This window comes from Gallus gallus, chromosome 11, assembly GCF_016699485.2.
Source record: "Gallus gallus isolate bGalGal1 chromosome 11, bGalGal1.mat.broiler.GRCg7b, whole genome shotgun sequence".
Classification (NCBI taxonomy): Eukaryota; Metazoa; Chordata; class Aves; order Galliformes; family Phasianidae; genus Gallus; species Gallus gallus.
Window position 1 is genome coordinate 9,867,951 of NC_052542.1, and position 24,173 is coordinate 9,892,123.

A 24,173-nucleotide genomic window follows, 5' to 3' on the forward strand; every position below is an offset into this window, starting at 1 on the left:
GAGACCTAGCTTTAATTTCCAGCACTATATAGAAGTATCTTAATACAGGGTTTAATTAATGCTCAAATTAATCGCCAAGTAATTTTTTTGTTATTAACTCATATGCATTACATTTTGATACTACAGTGGGAAGTGTTCCACTTTGTTTCTCTGCAATACTGTGTGCTCAGTTTTTATTGTCTGCGATAAAAGCAGCTCAGCTTCATTATTATCCCAAGATTTGGGTGACAGGGAATGCATCACAGCAAAGCTAAAGCCTAGCTGAGAGCAATTTTACTATTATAGGCACAATTACCGTCCATTACAAATTCCAGAAATGAGCACAACCATAACTTTAATAGGTGACTACGTTGCAGGAGCATAAAAAGAAAAATGGCATCTCTCCCTCCTCAGCTCAAAAGAACAAAGTAATAAATAAAAGGCTTTGGGTTGCATGCTCTGTATTAAACCCAGGCAGTCCTGAAGGCATTTGGCTCTTCAGTGGAGAGCAGCCCTGGCTGTTCCTTTGCTGCAGTTTCACTTGGTTTGGAATGCTCTTGGAGGCCCTTGTCTCACACGGTGAGAAAGAAGCACCTGTGCAGAAAGCTATGAGCTTCAGGAAAGCTTGGGACCATGGGCCCCGCTCCCCACAGAAGTGCCCGTGTGCTGGGGTTGTGTCCGGAGGACTCTGCAGCCTCTTCTTGTCCCAGGAAAAGGGTGGGCGTTTTTGTGAAGGCTGGGAAAGTTTCAGGCTCAGAGTGTAACTGAAATTGAAAGGGATTTCTTCTGTTGCTATTTAAAAAGCAACAACTGAAGCTTGACCAAAGCTGTTTGCATTTGCTTTCTTTCCACAGTTCAATTATTACTGCTGTAAAGAAAGCAGTTTTTAAGTAGAAAGCGAAACTCGGACCAAGACCCCATTTTGGGAAAGCGCATTACCATCCGGGTAGAACTAAAGTAAATTCCTGTTCTGAGCAATTGCCAAAGTGCCGCTGACTTTCCATCTCTTAAGAGAATTGTTTAGGAAGGTGGGGGAAACAGATCAGAAACGAATGCAAAGCTGAAAGGTATTGATCAGTTGGCATTGCCTGTAACCAGAGCACAACACGAGTGCTGAGCAAAAGAACAAGTGCTGAAATTGAAACTGATTGTACGACTCTTTAATTTTAACAAACTCGAAGTTGCAGTTAGTGTAAGAAGTATGGACTGTTCATATGGTGCTGTTCATATGCCCTTATAAGTGCATTTTCACAGGAGTGCAAGAGAGTGAGCCTTTGTGTCTCTAATACCTTAATTGATGAGGGTTCTCATTTTCTTGCAACTTCTGTAATTAATCCAGCTATTGTATGACAAGGGAAACTGTCTGCACAGGTTCTAGGCAACATGAATTTCCATGCCTATATTTTGTAACTTTTTAATTAATTTGTGTTCTTGAAGTAGCAATATTAACATAATTTGTTGCCGAGATTTAATCACATCTGACAGTTCAGCTACTCAGACATTTGTATTTGAATAACTGTATAAGGTTACTCATGGGAGCACAATCTCCAAATATAACAGACTGGTTTTCCTTCCCAGACATCTGTCCTCCTGTCCTTAGCTAGCCTTTCGTGACTGCTCAGCAGCGTGTTGAATTTATGGAACTATGACTCTATGAAATAAAACAGAGTTTCTGAAGGAATAGTGGAGAAATTGCCTTCTGTGCCTGATTTTCCAATAGAGGACTGGGAGCTCCAAGATGCTTCTTCTCCCCTAAGGCTGTGGGTGACCCTGGGCAGGGGTGAGCGTGCAGCCTGGATGGGCCAGGCACAGCCGGGGCAGCAGCACCTCGAGCCTGGCACAGAGCTGTGCCCCAGCAGGGTGTTGCTGGAGGCCTTTGGCCTCACAAGTCCGTTCTGTGGCCACCGAATACCGCCTCGGACAAGAACAGAGCAGGGAGCTGATGGTCGTGGCTCTTATCACTGCTGTGGTCAGCTTACCTGGGCTTCTCCAGCCCTGTTGTAAAGCAGGGGCAACCGCAGCCCGTGGTGTTCTATGGAGCTCTGCTGAAGTGAAATGATGTACTACTAGCATTAGAGAATGTGGTGTGTAACACAAAGAATAAAGACTGTGCAAGTGCCAGGGACCATTACGATATCCTTTCTCTGGGTAAATTGCACAGAGACAGAAGTGGTGATTTTTTGTTTTTAATTTAAGTACTTCTATTAAATGGATTTTATACAAATGCATTTGCAGGCACTGGCTGTTGTCAGCATCCACATGTGTAAATGTGAAAGTCCAAAGCATAATTCAGCAGTGCTAATTCTTATTTCACTTCATGGGAAAAAGAAACAGAACAAGGAGTTAAGTGCCTTTCCCCCCCCCCTTTTGCTGTGTCAATAATCCAACCAGTTTAAATGTATATTTATTCTATGTTTGAAATAATGCAAACTATTCAGAATGCTATGAGAGCTATGAAAAACACAGGGCTTGGAAAACTGGCAGTTTTTGTGGTTTTGGGGTTTTGAGTAAAGTTTCACAACCAATCAGCCCAGAATAATGTCCGGTAAAGGCATTTCTGCTTGTTGGTCTATTTATTTATTTACTTTGGCATAGCGAACAAGACAAGGCATATTTGGATGGAGGTCAGTGAAAATACTCCAGATCTGTCAAAGGTTCTGATCCTGCAGGGTGCTGAGGTCCTGCAGCTACCAGAGAGGTGCCCAGCACCCTTTCCAACCCCCAGAGGCAGTGGGTTCACACAGGGCAGCCCGAGGTACAACCTGCCTGCCCGGGAGCCTGCAGCCTTCCCAGGGAGTTTGCACAGCAAGGAAAACCAACATTGGATCCATTTGACGCTTTACTTTGGCGCCCACTGGTTTCTGTGTGTCTCCTTCTCTGCTGGTGGCCCTGATCTCATCTGCCTCGCTGTAGATGTACCCTTTGCTTGATATTGTGTGCCTTCCAGCAGCCTTCCCACCCCAGCTCCCAGCCTGCCCGGCACGGTGCCTGAGCTCTTAACCCAAGGCTGGCAGAGATATCTATGCAGCCTGTTGTTCACTGCTCCCCCTCCCCAAAATGTGCTTACATCTTTCTTACAATACTTTTCTCTTGAGTTTAGGTCCCCAGGATATTAGGAAAGCTTGAGTTCAGGAGGGGAGATCTGCCCAGGGGAACGTATCTTCTTGTGTCTTTGCTCAGCTCTTCCAGAGTATTAGTGTGAATGTGGGCTCCCCTTGCTGGGGGCTGGCTGGAAGAGGGTTCCCGCAGGGATGAGCAGCTCCCTTGGGGTGTTTGGGGTTTACCACCCCTTTGGTCTTCTCCTCCTGCTCTGCGTGGTGATGCCCAGCTCTGTAGGGAGCTTCTGCACATGAGGGCAGGAGGCCACGTGCCCAAGGTCTGAATCAGGCGTGTCTCATACTTTGACTTTTGGTTGTGTCTTTATGTAATGGACGTTTTGCAAATATCCACCAGGTTCGGCAGTGAAATCCACTGCCTCATCCTGTGCAGTCACTGAGCCCTGAGCCCGGTGGTTCAGCCTATGCTGGCATCCCCACAGCCGCAGGTCTCCAGAGCAGTCACATCTTGTGAAGGTCCCTCCTGTCATGGTGACAGCCATCAGCCCTTCCAGCTAGTGCTGCGGGCACATGTGCACCGACAAGACTTGTGGGCATGGTGGCTGGCAGCACCGTGGCCGTGCCATGGCCATGTCACGGTGAGGTGACGGGGCGACAGCCATCAGTGGCTATCCTGGTTGGGAGAGATCCCGAAGGAGAAGCTGAGACAATTTTCTGAGAGCACTGCCACCTTGTGTCAGTCCATCCTGCTCCGTGGTGATGCCACGTCCTGGCACGGGCTGACCGCGTGGTCTGAGCTCAGATCACGTTGTGCCCCAGGTAGCTAGCTGTCTGACACCCCAGCTGCCCTCCTTTGTCGCCTTGCACTCGCAGCTGCAGCAGCACAGCCCATCCGTGCAGCCCTGCAGTTCGGCCCGGGGCACTGCAGGAAGCAGCTGTTCCCCTCTGAATCTCAGATTTCCATAGCACAGACTGAGCGTCCAGGCAAAAACCGAGCCTGGAATACCACCAGCAGTCACATCTGATAGCAGATTGCTCTGTGCAAGATAGGAAGAGAGGCCAGAGGAATTTTTTTGTTGTTGATTTGTTTTTCCTTTTTAACCTGAAAGGTCAATTCCAGTTCTTCCATCCTTTCCTTTGGGCCCAAACAGATTGTTCAGAGCTGCATGCCTCCATTGTGCACATTCTGTACTACATTAGTTTAATGGCACTGTCACTCTGAATTGCAAACTTTCTCAGCTCCCCCCTGTGCTGGTGAAACATGGCAACATAAGGAACATCTGTTCTCTTACCCTTTGCTGGAAATGGGAAACATCATATTGCATTTTTGTTATTAGCCTTATTTGGATGCCAGTGGTTTTGTTTCTAAACACATCAAGGCAGCTGAATAACCTTAATTGAGTACTACAGAAAAAGCATGGTTCCATGCAAATACAGCTGCCAGTGTAATTATTAGGACAATACTGAACTTCTATTCCTGAGATCGGTTCCAGTTCCTTGGTTTTTATATTGCTCCCTTGCTGCTGAATTTCATTATAAACATCTCCACACAAACCGATCTATAGTTAGGCAGTAAACAAGTTAAGGTTCTTAATTTTTGACATTAAAAAGCCAAACAGACCTAATGATTACAATGTGCATTTCAGCCTTTATTCATGCACAAAATTAATGACCTAATCTTCACTAGGAATACTGGTGCACTGCAAGCAGTGCTGGAAACTACCTACCACGAGTAAATCTCTATCTTGTGTGACTTCAAACAGTCGCCAAGATTTCTAGCGCAAGTTCATTAAAGACAACAGATTCCTGCAGCTCCTATGGAAGATGACAATGTATGTAAATGGAACCAATTAATAATTCCCAGATTTAATTATAATGGATTCATTGTTATTGCGTGATCAACTACAGCACGCAACGGGCAATTAGGGAAATCGTATATATGCAATTCTCTAGTCCACTCATTATATAGAATCACTTCATAATGGAGCTTGAGGGCAACTCAAAGACCAAGAGCAGAACAAGGGCACAAAAAGTGGCAGAATCTATTCCAGCACTTTTGTCAGTGTCTCCCAGGACTGCGAGATGCACTGCGATAGGCACGCTTCTAATGAGCCCTAATGAAAACAGTTCACTTTTATCATATCTTTGAGACTCTTTGGCCAGATTACTGGAGCATTCCAGAAAGCTGTTAGCAAGGTGAGGCTTGCTCATTTTTCAGTGAGTTTGCCAGGATTTGGAGCAGTCTTTGGCGAAGTCTGAAAATCTGGCTTCTTTTCCCCCTGCAGATTTAATTAGGTATTTTTTTTTTTCTTTTAGACCCACAGCAGAATTCAAGGCTGCTTTGGATCGCCCATGAAATATGTTTGGTCTAATTCCTCGGAGAGATGTGCTCATTGTCACAGAACAATTGGATCTAGCATCACATTAGTAACAGTTTCTCTTTAAGAAATGCAGTCTGTAGAGCAGCAGAGGTTTTGCAGGTCAGGATTGTGTTGTATCAGCAGAACTTTTGTGGGGAAGCTTGCACAGCACGTGCCTGCTCTGTCTGGCGCAGTCCGTCATCTTCACAACTACTAACATTTACTCCAAATGTAAAGAGGCACAAAGGTCAGCAAGCCGAATTTAGTCTGGGGGTATCTCTACCGAAGCCAGTAGGGCTGATAAACTTGGCCTGGTATTTGTTGTTGGAAGGGCAAATCTGAAAACAATTCTGAAAGCGTTTGCTTGCATTCTTCTAATCACAGAACGAGGCAGTTTGCAGCAAAACATTGCATGCAACTCTGCTCTCGGAGCGTAAGTCACAGAAGATGCCAGAACCACGTTTTGATCTAACGAAACTGGAAGTTTCTACCAGGATTGAGTTCATTGCTGTCTTCCCCAAGTACGTCCTCTCAGAAATGGACTCCCTGGGCAATACAATTCGTCTGCTGATCTGAAATCTGAACCTGTGGTATGTACCATGGCGGTGGTTCTTCGTAGAACACACACCCACCTAAATCTTTATCGGATCCCCTTGTGTTACAGAGGTCTCCCACTTGGCGTGGTGTAATTGTGGTCTTGCCTGTGCCTCTAGCAACTAAAACAAAGGCAGGGCTGCGTGTGAATTTTTGGATGAGTTGATATGATGCAGGATCACAGAACAGGCATATAAGGAGAGGCAAAGGCTGTGAAAATGAAGAATGGGCACCATCCTGTTGAGGAAACATTGCTATGGCAGTTTGTTCAGCACTTTGCTCGATGTATTTTACTCTATTTTAACAAATTTGCATTAGTAATTCGGGAGTGGCTTGTAGTTTGAGCAGCATGTATGATATGCTGCAGTTGTGATTTGCTATTAGTACACCATCCCGAATGCACTATCTATGGGGCCTGAGTTGGGATCTTGTTTTCTGTGCAGTTCAGCACGGTGCGTTCCCCATTGCCACGTTTGGAGCTCTGATGTAGAGCACACAGACCCACGTCCTGTTGAAGTTAAAGGCTGTAGGTGGCTCTTTTACGGACCAAAGAAGGAAACTCCAATACAAGCAAAGCACCCCAATATCCTGAGATACCAAATTGATGGAAAACCCCCATTTTTAAAACCTTTTCAAGCAAATTAATGTGCTGCGAGTGAATCTGAGGCCCTTCTTCTCCTCTGACCGAGCAGAGTAGTGGGAGTTTGCCCTGGCTATGACTCATGTGCTTGCAGAGCAGTGTATGTCACATACTGCATGTGATACCCAGGGCACCCACACCGCCCAGGCTGACAGCAGCCTCGGGGAGCGGCTGCCCGCTCTGTGCCTGGCAGCACCCTGCTGCTCCACGCTCTCCCTTCCTGCTCTGCAGCCCGGGGCAGCAGGGTGCCCCACGAGGGGAGCAGGCTGGCCGGCCTGCATTGCCCCATCGCAGAACGGGGAGAACAGGAAGCAGTGGTGACTCAGCCAGCGCTCCCCTCGCTCTGCTTTTGAGGCAGCACAGCCCCTCGCCTGGGGGGGGCTCCTCATTCAGCCCGGTCCTCGGTGCAGTGCACTACATCTGGTGCTGTTTGTTTCCTTTTGGTTTTTATCTAGTCCTTCTGGGCTTCCTGTTAGCACCTAACGCCGGTCGGGACAGCACAGTGCTCACTGCACGCTGCCAGTTGGCTGTGCAGAAAGCAGCAGGAGCTACTGGGTACAGCAAAGGGCTGCAGTGCAGCTAGCATGAGTTTTGGGGCGTCCTCCTTGCAGTTCTGCATGTCCTTGCTCCCCTGTCCTCGCTCTCCCACCAAGCTGACGTGTGCAGGAAGAAGTGCTGGGGTAGTGAGGGACCTCACGTAGCCTCATGTAGTGCAATGGATCCTGCATTTCTGCCAGGAAGGGCTGTGGGAAGCAAGTGGTAAAGACAAGAAAGTAATCTTTAACATGTGGATTCTGGTTTTTCTTTTTACATATCTCCCCTTTGATTATCTTTTACTCTCACTGATTTTATAACTTTCCCCATCCTCTGTTTACTCACTTGAATATTTCCAGCTTTTCTCTGGCCTGTGAGCTTCTGCTTTTATAGGGTGAGCTTGTTTGCCAGGCAGGTTTTCCTCAAACTCTCCCAGTGCCAGTAATTAAGGGATTACTGTAATTACCTTGCTGGTAGAGATACGGAGTATTAACACTTAGGCTGAGTGTGCCCACTTTGATTTCTCTGCAGTGATGCTCTGTAGGCTTCGTGCTGAACTCTGCTCTGAGTACAAGTGCAGTGTCATTAATGACAGCACTCTTACAACGGGCACTTCTGTGCTTAAAAAGTTTCTGTACCTTAATGCAACCTGATGCAAGCTACACTTGCAAATGTATTACAGGTACAATTTACTTCGTGGCATGAAAGAGAATATAAAAAGAGATTCAGGCTGCACTCTGAAGCGTTTAATGAGCTGTGGGTCAGGTCCCTGGGGCTGGCCAAACTCTGCCGGCTGCAAGTCAGGACGCAATGCTTTCCTTTCGCTGTCCTTTGTCTGGCACCAGCCTGAGTGCTCTGCTCCTCCCAGGTTGGAGAGCTCTTCTCGTTTACACTAGCCTTAAGGGTGCACAAGGAGTTGGAAAATCTCACTGATTCTTTGCGGTCCTTCACTCCACGCGGCTGCAGCAGGGACGGCGTGGCACGCTGCTGATGGCCACTGCACTGTGCTGCAGGTGCAGGAGCGGCTGCAGCCAAATGGTGCCAGTCTGCATCGGAGCGGATGCAGCACCAGCAGATGTGCTCCTGTGAGTGCTGAGCAGAGCCCTGCCTCAGACTGAAAACAGCTCTGCTGAAGCTGCTGCTCTGTGGTTGAGAGCGCCCAGCACGCCCTCCTTCCAGGCCGGTTCTTGAGGATTGCTGCGCCTTCCCACATCTGGTTGTTTCATGTTTGGCCTGAAATGGCCTTTCTCTGAATGGCAGCTTTTCTCTCACATGCGAGCTCCTGAGGTGATGATAACGTTATATTTTCCTGCAAATTGTGACTGAGCAGCTGCGTCTTGTTTTGCATTTCATCTGCTACAATTAAACTGGCGATGAAAACATTCAGGACCTGAATATGCTTCCACTGTGGTCCGTCCATACAAAGTTCTTACACTCATGGGAACGAAATCCAATCCCCAATTTCCACTGCAGTTCATTATACTTCAGTCTGCATTGTGCCCTACTCCCTTTCTGAACCAGCTATAAAAGCATTGGTGCTGTCAGAAAGATTGTGCGTGAGCTGCACCAGGAAAGAGCCCATGTCCTAAGTACGTGCTCCTCATTCACAGGTGGTCAGCTTAGATTGGTGGTTACCCAGAAATAATCGGTGCTGCTTCTACAGCCTTTAGTTTTTGTTGGCCTCTGTGCCATAGAGGCAGTATGTTATGAATGCCATCTCCGCTTGCTTCCTGTTCCTGGCCAGCTGTGGATTGATGATAGCATCTTCAAGTTGTTGGACTTCCTCTTCTTGTCTTTAATCTCTTTTGGTTTCAAAATGGCCCCCACATTTACGGTTACGAACCACAGCAGTCAGATAGCAGCAGCTGGTGGCCAAGTAGACAACACAGTAAATTTAAAAACAAAAAGATCTATTCCTTAGGTGGTACAAGAGGATTTAGTGCTAAGGTTTGGTGATGCACTGAGTGATCTCTGAAATGCTTGGCAGTTAATAGCTTGTGTGCACTAATTCTTGACATTTTCAAGCTCACAACAGCTGTACTTGTAGGAGTAGTGATGACAAAACCACGGTTATGCTGCATAGTGTATAAATTCTAAATGTAGCAAATAAAAGGGAATTGTATACTTCTTGAATGCACTTGATTTGCTTGTAATCGTCTCCTTCCTATGAGGTAACGTGTTTCTTGCCCTAAATCTCTAGGCTAGAGATCAGAAAAGCAACCCATTTTATTTAGTTAACACCTGTGCTCAAAGCCAGGCTAAACCAAGCCTAATGTAACCATCCAGTTCTTCAGAAGCAAAGCCACAGGTGATTTTACTTCCTCTTCCTTTCCTTCTTCATTACAGTCTGGTTTCACAGGGCACAGAGCCTGGATGAGCTGCAGAGCAGATGTTTTGAAGAAAGTCCTGGCCAGAAGCCACTTTGTGTCTGTTGCTGGTTGGTTTTGTTTTAAGATAGAGAGGGAAATGTACCTTATTATACGTAGGTGTTTCTTCCAAGACGTATGAAAAGTAAGAACAAGTTAGGAAGTGCAGAATTTCTTCAGCCAGGTGCTGAGATCTCCCCAGCTGGGAGCACCGCCAATGCCTTGCATAGCTGCAGCTTTTGCATGTGTCAAGATCATGAAGATAAGAGGAATCGATCAGGGAGCCACTGCAGCAGTCATCCACTGAGACAGGCTGCTCAGAAACTTCACCTGGGAAAGACATTATGGGTTTGGAATTTTACAAATGCAGCCAAGTGAGTGAAGCAAGGAGATGTTTATGTAGTTTGGGATGATCAGGAGGCCCATGGAAATGGTGGAGAACGTCTTCCTTAGGAACAACGTGGGTAAGAATGGAAGGGTCAGAGGTTGGATGGAGAGCTTCTAATTTCAAACTAACTGGATGGTTTTTCAGTTGTGTGATTGGTAGAAATCCCAGGTGGGATTCAAAAGGATGTAATGGGGGAGAAGCAGGCTGTAGCATCAAAGATCAGGTCTCTGCTTCCCACAGCTGCTAAAGCTGTATCTGCACTGGAGACTGCTGTGCTCTTGCTGCTGTTACTGTTGAGGGCTAATATGTGAGGGAGGTGTACCCCAAATTGTCATCCTAGGTGCCTGAGCCCAGCTGTAAGTCTGCAGGAAGCTGAACTCCTTGCAGGAGGATGCTGTGGAAGATAGGTATGTCTGGATGATGAGAGAGGAACAGATCATGAGTTTCTAGTGTCTGGAACTCCTGCTTATCTCTCAGAGACACTGTAAGCATGAGAAAATCTTGGTGAGTGAAATCTTGAGCGGCACAGACCTTGATTACAGATGGCAGCAGTGACACTCTCTGCTGCCATTGCCGGAGCACACACCCTGTTGTCAGCGTGCTGCAGTGGGAGGTGAGCAGCAACTCTGCAGTCGAGGGGGAAGACTCATTTCTAAATTGCAAATCCACCCACAGGGAACACAGTTATAATTCTACGTGGCTGGCTTCATAGACTAGAGCTGCAGTGGTGGTAGTGATCTTTGCTTCTGTTGTCTATTGGTGTGCCTTCAAGATGCTTCAAGTTGCTGCTTTTGTCTCTCCAGTCCCAGATTGCAAGCTGCTTTATTTAATTCTGTTTTATTGTAATAGTTTTATTTAAGACTGTTTTTATCTGCTCAGCATTTCATTGTGAGGGAAGTGGTGTTTATCATTCAGGAATCGTGGCCACAGCCAGGAGATCTATATTCAGTTCATGATGTTTCCCCACACACTTTATCTTAGGCTTTAACTCTGCAGAGTCTGAGTGCCTTGAGCTAAAGCCAGTTGGAGCTTGGTGTGATCAGTATCGTGGGCCGAAGGAGGACAGCAGAGGGCTTATCTTTAATCTGCTATCTCGTCATATCTCTTGCTTCATTTATAAAATGAAGACTGTGTCATAAAAGATCCTTTATCAGCTTGGCATGAGGGTTGTTCAAGATATTCTGGTCTCAATCATCTTCTGTTGAAACCTTCATACTTTCTGGGTTTGACCCAAACCCAATCAGGACAAATCAGGACAAACTCTCGGGCTTGTGAAGGGCTTAGAGAATATGCCCTACGAGGAGAGACTGAAGGAACTGGGGCTGTTTAGTCTGGGGAAAAGGAGGCTGAGGGGAGACCTTAATGCTCTCTTCCAATATCTGAAAGGTGCTTACAGCGAGAGTGGGGTTGGTCTCTTTTCACTGTGACAGGATGAGAGGAAATGGCCTCAAGTTGTGCCAGGGTAAGTTTAGGTTGAATATCAGGAAAAACTTCTTTACAGAAAGGGTTGTTAAGCACTGGAATAGGCTCTCCAGGGAGGTGGTTGAGTCACCATCCCTGGATGTGTTTAAAAACCATTTGGATGTGGTGCTCAGGGACATGATTTAGTGGAGGGTTGTTCGAGTTAGGGTAGTATGGTTAGGTTGTGGTTGGGCTCGATGATCTTTAAGGTCTTTTCCAACCTGAGCAATTCTATGATTCTAGGCTCTGGAGAGAGCCTGGGAAAGATTATTCTGTGCGAGTCTAGTGGCAAAGCTGTTCTTAGACTGCCTCAGAGCTATGCTGTACCTGGACCTCTAGCCCCAGCGTGCTTGCAGCATAGCCAGGCTCCCATAGTGACGATAGGAGATCCATCCTTTGCAACTTGCACCTGTCTCCTCCTTTTTGACTCCGTGGGCCAGGATGTAGATTTCACATCCTATACACCACATTTTGCAACAGTAGTTTCCTCTTGTCTGATACTGACTTCCGGCAAAATAGCTCCTGCATTCATTTCAGCTGTCCTTGCAGAGCTGCTCACCCAGCAGAGGGGGCTGCCCCCAGGTCAGCACACAGGGTGAGCCCACACCACACACCCAAAGGAAGGCCAGCAGCTCTGGCACAGTGCGTTGCGGTGGTACCTACCTCCCTTACTGCAGTGCCCTTTGCCCTTAGACCCTGTGCGTCAGGATGGTGATCCAGGAGGAAAGAGGTGGTGCTTGAGCTGCTGTGCCCCGCAGTGGCTGCAGGGAGACCAATGCGGTATCATTAGCACAAGTATCATGGCCACTATCTCATCAGTCTAGCCGTTAGTAAACAACCTGTGTGTTACACAGTCTTTTCATCTCCTGACTTTACAGAACCACTCAACTGTCCAGGAAGCACTACAGCTGCTAGCCAGGAGTGGCCAGATACTGCCTTTGAGAACACTGGGGTTCTGTTGTGCAAAGGGCTACTTCCTCCCACTCACACCCTCAAACTCAGAGTAGGGAGAAGTCAACCAAGGGGGAAGGAGACAGAGCTCTGCCTCATCTCATTGGGCTGATACAAGCACTCCCTCTGCCCCCACCTGATCTCTGTGACCTGCTGATGCAGAAACAAATTGTCATTGGCAACAAACAGTGCTGGCCTGAGAGCCACAGATTAGCTTCTGAGAAAGCCTGACGTAACTTATTACAGAGTCTAGAGGGAAGACACCCCCAAATGCCTCCTCCCTCCTCTTGATTCGAGGATTTCAGTTTTCACGTAGTAGGTGGTAGCAGTGAACGTGATACACGTGCTTGAACAGGCACATTTACGTGTGAGCCAGGTCTCGTCTCCAGGCTGCCTCTTTTTTATTTCCCTTTTGGGACCGTGCATACGAATATCAGAGATGCTGAACCAATGGGAGCTGTAAAACCTCAGCATGCTTTTCAGCCCATATGTACTTTGGTTGCCACTGAATATTGCATCAGAAAACTATTTAGTGGTGGGGAAAGAAAGAATACCCCTTCTCTGATATGACTAGTGTATTCCTAGGAGTCCAAATTTGCTACCTTTGCTTAAGCTAAGCGATACTCTCTTATGTTATCAAAGGCTGAATACTGATTTTTGCCAAACTAGTTTAAGTCCAACATTTCCCACTGGCTTTGAGAAAAGGCAACCTGGATTCATCTCATCGATTGAGAGTTTCAAAGCAATCGTGGCTTCACACTTCCAAAGCTATTACATTTAATCTCATCAATATGAACTGAACACGCAAGCAATGTAGGAACAGTAACAAATGGGGGAAGACTGCCCTGAAAGCCCAGCAAGACCTGCCCCTATCAGCCCAGGGCATATAAATCACTTTCTTTTCCAGCTTATTTAACCTTGGCCAGTGTCTTTATGCCTTGGTTTGCTTTGTTTCCAAAAATGTGTCCAGCCCTCTCTTGATGCATGGCTAAGGATCTCATCTATCGCTGACTCTGTCAACTGGGTAGTGTCCCAGCCCCAGCTAATTGTGTAATTCTGTCTCAGTTTAAACATATTATTCCCTATTTGCTTTCAAATGAGTTATCTCAGAAACTGCACTGGCACACTGAGGTTCCTTTGGCTTTCTGGTTTCTGTATACTTCCTAAGTACTCTTAACTTTTCACTACTTTTTGTATGTCCCTTTTGCTTCCTTCCATCGATGGTGGAGCTGCCATTTGAGTCCGCCTGACAGACATGCAAGAGGGAAGGAGAGAGTTGCTTTTTAATAAGAAAAACCAAAAGGTCAGTTCAGTGTGAGTGATGCCAATGCAGAGGGGCTGAGGAGGTGCCTCGTGCTGTGGGAGAGGGGCACCTGTGGGCTCCTTGAAGTCATGCCTTTGCTGTGCTCTTCATTGGCGGCTGAGAGCTCCAAGCTCTGGAGCTCAGGAGTGTCTGAAGTACACCTGAGGGGAACAGCAGCAGAGTGTGCAGCTGTAACAAAGGGGCTGAGACCAAAAGGGATTTTGAGACAAACTGCTGGCGTAAGCTCCCTGCAACAACAACAACAGTTCATCTGAGTGAGACAGTCTGGTCCAGGAATATTTCAATGTAAAGGCTTCAATGGACCAATTACCATTAAACCACATTCTTGAAAATTAAATCAGGATGCTCTATGTAGTGACATTACTTCCAAAAGGAGATAACTTCTGTCATGCCGAGTCTCAGATTTGTGGCAACTGGGACATGGTGCTGCTGTGTCACCCCCTCGTGTGCATGGGGGGATAGCAGAGCACGTGTACGTTCTTCCTGGTGCTTATTCCTGGTGCTTATTCCTTCTCACCAAATGTGAGAAGATGCACCAAGTAGTACTAATGTGTTTTAAATGGAGCCCAGTGTACCTTAGGTGATCAGCGCACATATTCCAGCACAGTGGGCTGTACAAAGTAGATGGCATCATGTAGAGTGCAATTATGTAGATCTTCCGTAATGTATTGCTGTTCCAGAAGACATCGTATAAATCTTTGGGGTTTTTTTTTCTGCAGAAATGTCCATTTCTGCCATGACTGCCAGCTTGCCAGACTGTTCTGTCATCTGCTCAAAGCTTGTTAGGGCTTTGGAGCGCCGCGCAGGAAAATCTCTTGGTGAGACGTGTGTTGTGAATTACAGCCTTGACAACTATGAGAGGGTGCATGCTGAGGTGTAGCATTAATATTCATATGGGAACAGATGTCTTGGCTATTAGCCAGGACGCAACCTTGTCGTGGTAGATGTTCCGGAAAAAAAATGTGGTCCCTGCCTCTAAGAACTCACAGTCTCTATATTGCAAGTAAGGAAGAGCTGCTGGTTTTATTCCTCAGATAGAAAAGCAGCAGTCTCTGTGTCCGCGTTGTTGACGATCCAACAGAAAGCATAGAGAGCAGAAGCTTGACTCATTGGCATGGGTGCAAGAGCTGTTCTTTGAACCCACTGCACTCATGGGAACAGCTTTCTTGGAGAGGTGATTCATCTCTGGGGAAGTCCAGGATGAAGTCTGGACACCGCCTTCTCACAAGGGACAGCTGCGATCTCTTGCACAGGCTCCTCCCTGATTGCCGTAGCACTGAGGATGACTTGCTGCTTCTGGGAATGAGCTACGTGGTGCAGATCTTGTGGACATGCCTCTGTGCCGTCAGTGCTGAGTTACTAAAACTGGGCCCCTCCATCCAGAGTCCCCTTAGGTGGAGGTCCTTCTCCAGTGAAGGCTTGCAGACAGTTTAATGAGTCTTTCTCAGGAGACAAAAAAATATTGCATGGGGATTTCCAGAAAGAGCTAAGGTTTTTGTAGGTTTTTGTCTTTTTCACATTTTTCCAGAAATCAGATATACATTTGATCCACATAGTTCAGGAGTGTCACGTACTGCATGGCCCAACCTCGGTTACACAAGGCAATAGCACCTTTTGGTGCTATTTTTTTAATAGATTAAGCACTTCTCATATGCAAGGCTGATAGAAATGACCCCATTTTGGGGGGGAAATTACAATAATCCACAGAGATTTTGGAGCAACCACTGGAAAACATCAGAGAGGGTCACAAGCCCTGGACAGAGAACTGCAAAAAAGTGAGTCAGGAAGAACAAGTGCAGGTGGGGAGAAAGAGGACAGTATGTGAAGCCTGGGACCAAAAGGCTTTGCAGCAGATTGTAGCATGGAAGAGCCAACTTTCCAGTGATGGACAGGCCCTGCAGGTTAGTTGAACTTTACACATCTTCTTTGGCTAACGTGGTAAAGTTTGAGGGATGGAAAGAGAGGAGAACATAAGACCAAGAGTGGAAAATTTGGATGGGTGGTGTAGACAGGCACACGTCCAGCTACTGGAAGGGCAAATAGTAAGAGATCAGAAAGAATATGTCTTGAAAGAGCACAGAGATTTGGGGAAACACAAAGAGCTTTAAACGATGCGACTCAGAGCGGTTTACTGAGCTCTAAGCACACAAAACCCATACTTGGCTGCAGAAATTCCTAATCTGGAGATGACTGGGGGCTGGAGAACACTCAGGGGAAAAGCTGTATGTGCTTACCCTGTGTTCATACTTCTCCCCAGGCATTTTGCTTTTGCCACTATTGGAGACAGGAGTTAGATGGACCTTTGGCCTGGCTCAGTGTGGCGACTGCCGTGTTCTTGTGCCCCTCGTGTTGTGAAAGAGTTGGAGTCCTTGTGGTGAGTCGTGCGTTCTTTAGCATGAGCTGCAGGACAAACTGCGCTTAGCACAGCGCGTTGCTGAGTCAGGCGTAGAAGGGACCTTCCTCAATGCTTTGTGCATGACATACTGAGCATCTCGTGAGAACACTCCGTGTTTCCCCAAAACAGCTGGGCTCTTCACCAAGATGTCTGTACAGAGGTTCAGCAGGTCGCTGCTCGTGCTCCCATCTCCTGCCCAGGCTTCAGCAGGATGGCAGCACAGCTCTCCAATCTCACAGCTGCTGTTGGTGTTTGAGCTGAGCAGCTGGGCTGCGAGGCTGCCTGGGGACCTCTCGTGGGGCACTGCCCTCACCCCTGGCCCACTGCAACCCTGGAGCCTCCGTGCTTTGGGCTGTCAGCCACAGCGTTCTTGTGAGACTGCTCTTGTCTCTGGGGCAGGGAGGCTTTGGTGGAGCTGTTGTTCCTCTCCCTTGGCTCACATCTCGGTGGCTGGCGACATCTTGCTGAGCCCGTGCTCTGGCCATTCTGGCTGTCTCTCTCTTCCCTGCTTCCTTGGGCTTGGTCTTCATGACTCTCTTGAGGCTGTAATTATCTCCCATGAGTAGTGCCGGAGCTATCCTGTTTTGTCTACCAGGAGGGATCTCAATTTTTCCAAGAATACTGTGGCACTTTTTAAAAAGAATTGTCTCCTGAGGAGGTAACAGTACCGCTCACCTCCCTTCTGCTTTTCCTCAGAGAAAGGCTCTGTTTCAATCTATTAACAGGTAGGAATAAGGGGAATCTGCTTCCAGAGCAAGTGGGAGGACAAGCAGGGCAGAGCAGTGTTTGTACACATATAGAGTAAATTCTGCTTGGTGTGTGCATACACGTGCACGTGAGCGACATATATCAACAGAACATTTTTTCTAAGGTCAGTACTTTCCTCTGCTTGGGAGAAACAAGCCTTGCCAATAACTGGATTCAATTTATAAGAAACTAGGTGGAAATAATGATGAGGAAATGAGAAAAATAAGCTTTTGATGAAATAATTAATGACTGGTTGTGACACAATCTCACAGCAGCAGTCCAAGGCTCAGGGAGATCAGAGGATCCCATCCGCTGCCAGACAATGCTTACCACGCAAAGCCAAGTAGCCTCCTGTTTGCAATTTAAAATCATAACCATATACATGGACTGCAGTTGGTGGCGGCTTGTTTGTTTTAAGTTCTCCTAACAGAGTAACAGCACTCCCTCCATCTCATCTGTAGGAGGGGAGGACCAGTGGGTTCCAAGCAGCTTGTAGCGTGTAAGACAGGTCCATCTCCAAGCAGCTGAAGCCAGGAGATGAATGTTTCAACATGTGTGAATTATTCTATTGCCACCAAACTGAACAGAGCTCAGCTGCTCGCAGAGCTGCTCCAAAAAACTGAAACCAGTGAGTCTGAGCTCTGGATGCCTGAAGAAGGGTGGGACTCTTGACTGCAAAAGGTGCAAAGGAAAAGTGAAACTCTTTATCAGCAGGCTTGCATATGGTTTAATGGAGTCCTCACCCCCTTAGCAATATTTTTTATGGGCCCACAAGTGGATGAAGTTGAAAAATACTTTGCCTAAAATAAATACGCTTTTCAGAAGGCCAAGAGCTGGCATTCCTTACGCCTGTCACGTGGAGAGGTGGGTGAGCCGGTGGCAGTGGGTTGGCTTGGTTTAGGAGTCATCTTTAAAGTAAATCTCCCTGTTGTCCCTCTCCCCTGACTCTGCTGCACAATACCATGGTCTATGCTGTGCAAACTGGATTGCTCTGCCTGAAGCCAGATGCTCCAAACAGGCTCTGACTGCCAGTGGGCGGCTTCAGTGCATACAGCCAGGCTACAGCTGTTCTGACACCCCCAAATAAGAACAGTGTGGACATGGGGATCCTCACACCATGCATTTCATGCCATTCTGCTCTGCATAGCGTTATCTTCCAGGGCCAGCAGAGCCGTGCCACCATCCTTTGCTCTGCTCCTGGGAGGAAGGCAGGCACTTGGCTGGGCACAGAGCTTCCCTGCCCGGGCTGCTCCGCACTGCTCCCGTCCTGATGAGGTGAGAGGCAGAAGGGGAGGCAGCCCACTCCTAATCACTTCCAGAGGTCCTGTTTTCAGCTTGGTCAAGGCACTGCTGAGTCATTTTCATGCAGCATGAGTTATGTCTGTGTTTAAAACCTCTTTATTATCTCTTCAGTAATCCAGAGCTCAATCTTGCCTTCTAATGCTGCCCTTATAAAGTGCAGAGTTATATATAAAACACTTTGCACTTTGGTTTCCTCCTAAATAATAACCAACATTTTTCTTCTGAAGGCTTTATAACATTAGCTAACTAGTCCTGACAACACCCTGGTTTTCCACATGCACAGCAGAAATCTTAGATGAGCTGCTTAAGGCTGGTGTTTCGATTCTCATGATTTTATTGTGAGTCTGGGGTGGGCTTTTTCTTCAAGTCTCAGCTCCTGGAAGCACATGATCACACGACTCTCTCACTTTTTTTCTTTTAAACAATATATTTCTAATTCCTCAGTTGCAGGGGAGTGCCTGAAAATGTTATCCAAATGCACTGCGAGGCTCAGAAACAAGATGCCAAATGATGAGAAGCCAAACCATATTGCCATGTTTAAATCTCTGAAGTTTTAAGGCAACCTAAGCCTGCTCTGGGTCTTTGCTCATGTTTTCAGAGCACAGAGGAGCTTGGCATTAAACAAAGCTTCTCTTTACAAAGAGGTGAAGGAAAATAAAGACCTCGGGGATGCTATGCCCATCTCTTGCATGTGCTTTCCGATTCTTGTCCTGCATCTGCTTTGCTTTCCACGTGGTGACTGGTCACGTTCCTCACAGCAGTAGAGAGAAGCACACACAGAAATCTTGGCTGGAACGGAGCAAATTTTAAATCAAATCAAATTTTCACAGACAAATAAGATCAAGGTTTTAAACTCTTCCATCTGTGACTGTGTGCTGGTAGGGTGTGATGTGCCCTGGGCCCGGGTGGGCAGTTTGTGACAGTGCTACTGTAACACAGCAACCGCTGCTGCTGCAGCTACTACCAATAAAACAGATTTGTTAATGTTGTGATTGTGATCATCTGCTTAGGAAGGTGCATTAAAGCTCGTGGTAGGCTCTTCTTGCACTGTGGTGCTGCAAGCCAGCTATTTCCACATTGTAAAAGGAACTGGAAGGCAGAAAGTGATAAACCTACTGATTTTGTCTTTCTTTTACTTCCTTATTGCTTCTGCACTGACCCATTTAGCTTCTGCCATTATTTCCCGCTGACGGTGTGCTGTGTCAGAGGCTGCAGCTGGCTGCCTATGGGACGGCATTCAGGTTTCTCTCACTGCATTCTCAGTCCCGTGTAGTCCTTGCTGCTGTAAACATGCTGCTGCTTTTTCATTTATACTTTCTGCGTGGGGGGAATCTAATAGTATTTTAATTACTCTCTGTGTGTTTATCCTTCAGCTATGAGAAAATCTCTGCTAGATTTTAAAGTCCAGAACTTCCCCGAAGGAAATATTTCCCAGCCTGCAAGATCTTAGTGATACAAGATCGTCGTGATATTAATTATAAAGCATACTTCTCTTCATTTTCTTCTGTGGCATCTAGACAAACATTTATGTGGCTCCCTGAACAAATCCCTTGTCCCTCCAAGCTGGAGAGCTGCTTCCCTCTCCCTTCTGCTCAGCCCAACAATATCTCCTTCTCCTTTCTAGCTTTTTAGTCACAATTGCTGCTTTTTAAACCATTCAGCCCGTTTGCTCCCATGTTTACATTCTGAATTGAAAAAAAAAAAAAAACAAAAACCAAACCAAACACAAAAGCAGTATTTGAGGTAGAATCACAAGCAGCAGTGGTTTCTGCCTTGCGGTGTGCATTAATACGTTACCGCACCTTCCCATGCCGGGCTGCCAGCAGCAGCCGCAGAGGAGCGCTTCGTGCCGGCCACATGGAGCTCTGCCATGAGCGCTGTGTTGTGAGAGCTGATGGGAGGGCCAATTGTTTGTTTCGAGTGTTGACCACAAACTCACTTAGACAGGTTTTGTCTAGGAATCTAGAGATTCCTGTATTACAGTCTTCCTGGGACCAATTCTCTGCCCGCTTCCCTTAGAATAAATCTGCACGGTTGTGTTAATTTTGCACGTCTTTATTTTTGTTTCAGCTTGGCGTGTTCCAAGGCAGACGACCCTGGTTTACATTTGCTCGTGTCAAAGGCGCTGCATGCTACAGACAGAGCAGACCGAAACCAACAGAGTGCTTCACAAATACTGATGGAGAGTGAAAATGCAAAAGGATAACTGCGGCGTCTAAAGGGAAATTGTCCAAGCACAGGAGAAGAGGCATACTGGAAAGAGAAGAGCCTTCGTGAGTAGAAATTAAAGAATGATTGTACTTTACTGAGGAAAGTGACTAAGACTTTAGGTAATGAGTTTGCTGGTGAATTACTATAAAATATGTGAGAACTGCCACAAGGTCATACTCGGCAGGGAGCTGATTCCCTGATAAACCCTTTCCTCTCCACTTCCAAGCAGTGTTTTCCCCTTCCAGAAGTGCAAGAGCTGAGCTGAGCAGTGGCAGCAGTGCAGGTACCTGGGGTGCAGTGGGGCAGTGCCATGGCAAAGCCAGGCTCTGAGCAGGAAGCACATTGCCACAGTTCTTGGACAATACCATCAAGGAGGGAATATATTTATATTGGGATCATTTAACATTGCAATTAGGTATCTAATCAGATGGGCACGTTTTTCACACACTTTCTAGCATGGAAGGAAAGATGGGGTACTATGTCAAAAGGCTGTGGTTGCATCACAGGGACCAATAACGAATTTATGAACTTCTGCGCGTCATAATTAATCTATCTGCATCAGATGACTGATTGCTCATTTTGATATGTGTATGTTCAGTAAAGGATATGCAGGAGTTTGAAAGATGAAAAGGTGGATGGAAATATTATTCTCCAAATCCAAACAAGCATTCAGGCTTTCTAGAAGAAAATCCGAAGGGGAAATGTCAGCTGAAGACAAGCCTAATTGAATTTTGGCAGTCTGTTAGATCTTAATTGCCTATATAAAATGGGGGATAGTGGCACTTCTGCATTTCAACCGGGTTTCTAAAGAGAATTGCATTAAGGAGCATGAGATGCAGGGGCAGTTCAGCAAAGGAGGTGGTTTGTATACACAAGGTGAGCAGACAGCTCAATAGGGTGCAATGGCAGAAAACACCTTGCTGAAGTGAGGCATGGGAAAGGGACAGCTATGGTACCAGTCCAACCAGTAGGACTTCTCTGTGTCCTTCCTTGATAGATTTACCATGCCATTCTGGTTTGTAGCGAGCCCTTCGGATGGTGCATCCTATTGTGATGATTTAACACACACCTTACAATACAGCAACATAGGTGGACTGAAAGATTTATGTTGCTGATTCTGCAACAAATATGTCAAGTTCCAAATGGGCTCTCAATGACTTCCTGTGTTATGCTGAGATAGTTGGTCGGAGGCATCTTGGTGAAAGACAAGGCCAGCCTACAGTCATATCTGGGCATGAGTCGGATCTGCCGCCTTTCGTGCACTTTTATTTATTGCAGAGACAATGTGTTTCACTCACAGCTTTCCTCCTCTGACAACTATTCATGCAATTTAAATAAGCTGCACTCCAGTGTTTGGACATTGCCCTGCTTTCTACTTGTTTGTTTAGTGAAACTGCCGCATAACTGCCCCAGCAGAGTCTGGAGTTATAAACAAGCTTTGACTACAGAATGTGTGTTTAGTTCAGTTTTCACCTTGACACAGAGCCTTTGCTTTCTGGAGGAGCAGAGACACTCTCCAGAACACATCAACACAGCGCTGTGCACACACCGAGAACAGCAAGCACGAACTCCCTTGCAGAAAAACATGGCTAGAGTAAGGCAGCAAACACAAACATGGCATGCAGGATTAGTTTTTAATAGAGTGCATGATTAACTTTACTGCGTTAATTCATATAAGTATTAAACTTCTTCATACTTTCGTGACAGATAAAGCTGCTGTGAACAGACTGGCCTAAAATCTCATTTATGTCATTTATGAATATAAATCTCATTTATTTTGTTAAATCCAAAGTAACTCTCCTGACAATAGCATGTGGAGTGGATCTCCATCAAAGTCTCTAATAATTCATTTCTCCTAATGCGGTTTTTTGATCTTTCCACGTGCAGGTGCAAGCCTGAATGTTTGTAATGTGTGAGTTTTTATTTTATTTTGGGGCAGGAGTGTTTGCTAGGGCTATAAATACTTACATCCATTCAGATATCCTAAGACATAAAGCCTGTTCTATTGAATATTTTAATCTGAATGCACGGCATCTACCTTGAAAGTGTAATATAAAGCTGTTCAAGACAGCCCAGCAAAGGTAAGGCAAAAACATAGTCATGAGGTCCATTCTGTGATCTGCGTGACAACTGTGACTGAATGACTAACAGCACTACCAGGAAACAGCCCCCATCAATTCTGCAGAGTTAGCAGTGCCTTTCAGAAATAGGTTTTTCAGGAATGTGTGCAGGCTTCTTGTGTAGTGACTTACTTGGGGAAGTTCTCAGTGGCACCGCCACCTCCTTGCAAAGATGGGCAGATCCTGAAAACGGTACGTTTGCACCACTGAATTCATTCAGAGACGTTTTTTCCTAAAGGGATTCCCTGCAGGGGAGCTATTATACATGTTCTAGCCTGAAACTTGAGCTGGCCAGAGAATGGAAATTGTGTTTCACAGACAACTTTGAGATTTTGAAATTTGTTTTCATTCCAATTCAGAACAAAACCTCAAAATGTTGAAATTCTCCACAAAGGAAAATTCCACAAAAATAAATAGTCTTGGCTTATTTGGATTATTACAACTTTTAAAAATGCATATATTATGTAAAATCAAAAATCTACATGCTTTATTCCAAAAAATTGTTGGCATATCTTCCTCCAAATGCTCTGGGTAAGGGTAATGATTCCTCAAAGCGTTGTGATTCTGACAGAAATACATTTTTGAAGGAAAGATGCTCCATTGATTTCCCATCTGAAGCCCATTAGCCTTCCTATTGCTGTGCTATCCAGACATCTCGCACTGCAACAGCTGTAATGCAAAAGCTCTACAAATACTCTAGCTCCAGGACCGTGATCTACAGTAGGCCACATGTGGGCTTCTCGTTGTGTTTTTGTGCTGTGGTGAGGCCCAGAAAGTCCCCACTGGTGTGAGAGAAGAGAGAAGAACTCAGTTTCTGAGGAGAGCTCTGAAGCCATGGGACAGTTGATGTGAAGCTGCTCTTGCTGCCACCAAACCCCGGCACCAGAAGTCTTCTCCCTGGCAGCGGAGCAAACAAACAAGCTGCTCAGTGGCATCAGCACTGGCTCCTTCCACTGAACAGAAATGACCCACATGAGGACCTGAGCCCCTTCTCAGTCACTAGTGGGGCAAAGTCCATGGTGAAGACAAATACCAGTGTCAATAGCCTGCATCCCAGAGCTCAAAGGAGACACTGGTGATGTGCTTTCAATGCCTGTGCTGAATTTTGGAACATTTTTGTTGTTCCTGGGTTATCTGAAGAGAATTCTGTTTCAGTTTTCATCCACGCCCAGGCAGAAGCTATGTCCTGCATTTTCATTCTGCGCTGCTTTTCTTTGTGATTTCTTTCTGGCTTTGGTGCATTAATTGGTAACTTCAGGCTTGGTCCAGCCTGCCTTATGGAACCTGTGCCAAGTAATTCTTTACAGTTATTCCTTTAGAGCCTTATGTCTGACAGGGTAAACTGTCAGTACACATCCAGAATCCTTGTATAGGTCAGTAATGCAGATCAGTAGGCCTTTCCCACCATGAATAGCAGGAAGATGTGTCTCCAGCTGAAGATTTCCTAAGGAGGAGTTTCAGATAATATGATAAATAATGGCCAGAGCGTGATATGTCAGCACAGCAGCCAGGGACTGAGTAGCCATGAGGACCAAACTGCATTCAGTGCAGAGGCGATGAAGGCAAATGCCCACCCGTGCTGTCTGCGCTCCCATCCCTCTTTAGGGGCACAGACTAAGGAAATGGAGCTAAAAGGCTTTGTGAATGCTGCTGCCTCTTTGCTTCTGAGAATCAAAACATATTTGGTATGTGTCACAAGCAATGACAGTGGCAGGCGATGAGGTTATTGGATGACAAACCTGGTC

The 24,173-nt window shown here is 46.3% G+C and overlaps 1 long non-coding RNA gene across 12 annotated transcripts in view; it reads left to right on the forward strand.

Annotated features, from left to right (window-relative positions):
* LOC107054293 overlaps nt 1–24,173 on the forward strand; it is a 153,141-nt gene that overhangs the window by 102,370 nt on the left and 26,598 nt on the right. For all 12 annotated transcript variants that reach the window (XR_006931214.1, XR_006931212.1, XR_005839052.2 and 9 more), the window contains one exon: nt 20,168–20,370. This is a non-coding gene — a long non-coding RNA (uncharacterized LOC107054293). The remainder of the gene's footprint in view (nt 1–20,167; nt 20,371–24,173) is intronic.